The sequence below is a fragment of the Sinocyclocheilus grahami genome, unplaced genomic scaffold (genome assembly GCF_001515645.1).
Source record: "Sinocyclocheilus grahami isolate Dianchi unplaced genomic scaffold, SAMN03320097.WGS_v1.1 scaffold603.1, whole genome shotgun sequence".
NCBI lineage: Eukaryota > Metazoa > Chordata > Actinopteri > Cypriniformes > Cyprinidae > Sinocyclocheilus > Sinocyclocheilus grahami.
The window spans coordinates 256,290-259,490 of record NW_015505782.1 but is presented as its reverse complement, the minus strand read 5'-3'; positions in this window follow the sequence as shown (position 1 = coordinate 259,490).

Genomic DNA, 3,201 nt, shown 5'->3' with positions numbered 1-3,201 from the left:
ATTTACAAAATATCTTCATGGAACATGATCTTTATTTAATATCCTAATGATTTTTGGCGTAAAAGAAAAATCAATAATTTTGACCCCCACAATGTTTTTTTTTTTTTTTTTTTTTAATATAATTTAACAACACATTTGCATGTTCTCCAATGTGAGTTAATGGTCATACATTTTATTTCTTAATTTTTTTTAATGATAAATATGTAAACACATTATGTCAAAAGTAATCCAAAAGTAGTGAGAATACTACTTTATAAAATATTACCTAAACATGACCAGAATATTGCCTAAAATGATTCTTCCTGATTACATACTGACTACAATGTTCTTCATGTAATCTGTAATCAGTAACAGCGTGCAGTCTGTAAGTAATCTACCCAGCACTGTCTGTCTGGTTTTGTTTGAGTTTCTCAGTTGTTGTTAATCAGATGAATAGTGTTAGTAATAGTGACCTCTCATCTCTTCAGTGTGTGTGATGCCTCTCAGCGCTCATCATCAGTGTTTTTGTGATGTTTACTCAGACCCAGAAGCACGCCTGAATGTGTCTGTTTATAGCAAGCAAACAGGCCGTTTGGCAGCTTGGGCTGCTTTCTGCTCTCCTCTGCTCATTTCCTCCTGTTTCTCTGCGTCTCTCGCTCTGAAAACTCGAGGTGTGAGTGAAGAGTGAAAAAATTGCTACCTCCTGTATCTCCACACATTCTGCACGAGTATGCAAAATGTGACACTTGGAGTTTGACAAGAACAAGAGAAGTAAACTCTATAACTGCAGCTAGACTGACTGACTCAGCATTACATGCATCTTCATGCTGCCTGAGACTGTAGAGCAATGTTCTGATGTAAAATAATGACCAGACATAAAATAAATATACATAACACAAACTAAAAATAACATTTTATTTGAGTTGTGGTTACCTGGGCAAAAAACCTGAGACATTGTAAGTTGGCTGCTAAGGTGTTTTGGGTGGTTGACAAAATGTTCTAGTTGGTTCCTAGGTGGTTACTAAGGGGTTCTTGGTGGTTGTTAGGTGGTTGTTAAGGTATTTTAACTTGTTAGGTGGTTATTGAGGTATTTTAAGTGTTTAAGTAGTTGCTGAGGTGTTGCTAAGATGTGTTTATGTGGTTTTGGGTGGTTGTTAGGTAGCTTTTAAGGTGGTTGCTATGTGGTTGTTAAGGTGTTCTGGATGGTTGCAAGGTGGTTTTTAAGATGTTTTGGGTAGTTGCTAAGGTGTTTTGGGTGGTTGTTAGGTAGTTGGGTAGTTGCTAGGGGTTTACTACGGTGGTTGTTTGGAGGTTGCTAAGGTGTTTGAGTGGAGACAAAAAATATAACATTAAAATAAAATTGCATTTTATTTGAGCCACGTTTACCTGACATTGCAGTTTCTAACGCGCTTTGGGTGGTTGCTAAGGTATTTTAAGTGGTTGTTAGGTGGCTGCTGAGGTAGTTGTTAACTAGTTTCTAAGGTGTTGCTAAGGAGATTTGGGGGTTGCAATGGTGTTTGTTAGATGGCTGATGAGATGTTCTACGTGGTTAAAATTTTATTTGAGCCGTCTTTAGCTGACATTGTAGTTGCTAAGGTGTTTTGGGCGGTTGTTTGGAGGTTGCTAAGGTGTTTGTGTGAAGACAAAAATATAACATTAAAATAAAATTGCATTTTATTTGAGCCACGTTTACCTGACATTGCAGTTTCTAACGCGCTTTGGGTGGTTGCTAAGGTATTTTAAGTGGTTGTTAGGTGGCTGCTGAGGTAGTTGTTAACTAGTTTCTAAGGTGTTGCTAAGGAGATTTGGGGGTTGCAATGGTGTTTGTTAGATGGCTGATGAGATGTTCTACGTGGTTAAAATTTTATTTGAGCCGTCTTTAGCTGACATTGTAGTTGCTAAGGTGTTTTGGGCGGTTGTTTGGAGGTTGCTAAGGTGTTTGTGTGAAGACAAAAATATAACATTAAAATAAAATTGCATTTTATTTGAGCCACGTTTACCTGACATTGCAGTTTCTAACGCGCTTTGGGTGGTTGCTAAGGTATTTTAAGTGGTTGTTAGGTGGCTGCTGAGGTAGTTGTTAACTAGTTTCTAAGGTGTTGCTAAGGAGATTTGGGGGTTGCAATGGTGTTTGTTAGATGGCTGATGAGATGTTCTACGTGGTTAAAATTTTATTTGAGCCGTCTTTAGCTGACATTGTAGTTGCTAAGGTGTTTTGGGCGGTTGTTTGGAGGTTGCTAAGGTGTTTGTGTGAAGACAAAAATATAACATTAAAATAAAATTGCATTTTATTTGAGCCACGTTTACCTGACATTGCAGTTTCTAACGCGCTTTGGGTGGTTGCTAAGGTATTTTAAGTGGTTGTTAGGTGGCTGCTGAGGTAGTTGTTAACTAGTTTCTAAGGTGTTGCTAAGGAGATTTGGGGGTTGCAATGGTGTTTGTTAGATGGCTGATGAGATGTTCTACGTGGTTAAAATTTTATTTGAGCCGTCTTTAGCTGACATTGTAGTTGCTAAGGTGTTTTGGGCGGTTGTTTGGAGGTTGCTAAGGTGTTTGTGTGAAGACAAAAATATAACATTAAAATAAAATTGCATTTTATTTGAGCCACGTTTACCTGACATTGCAGTTTCTAACGCGCTTTGGGTGGTTGCTAAGGTATTTTAAGTGGTTGTTAGGTGGCTGCTGAGGTAGTTGTTAACTAGTTTCTAAGGTGTTGCTAAGGAGATTTGGGGGTTGCAATGGTGTTTGTTAGATGGCTGATGAGATGTTCTACGTGGTTAAAATTTTATTTGAGCCGTCTTTAGCTGACATTGTAGTTGCTAAGGTGTTTTGGGCGGTTGTTTGGAGGTTGCTAAGGTGTTTGTGTGAAGACAAAAATATAACATTAAAATAAAATTGCATTTTATTTGAGCCACGTTTACCTGACATTGCAGTTTCTAACGCGCTTTGGGTGGTTGCTAAGGTATTTTAAGTGGTTGTTAGGTGGCTGCTGAGGTAGTTGTTAACTAGTTTCTAAGGTGTTGCTAAGGAGATTTGGGGGTTGCAATGGTGTTTGTTAGATGGCTGATGAGATGTTCTACGTGGTTAAAATTTTATTTGAGCCGTCTTTAGCTGACATTGTAGTTGCTAAGGTGTTTTGGGCGGTTGTTTGGAGGTTGCTAAGGTGTTTGTGTGAAGACAAAAATATAACATTAAAATAAAATTGCATTTTATTTGAGCCAC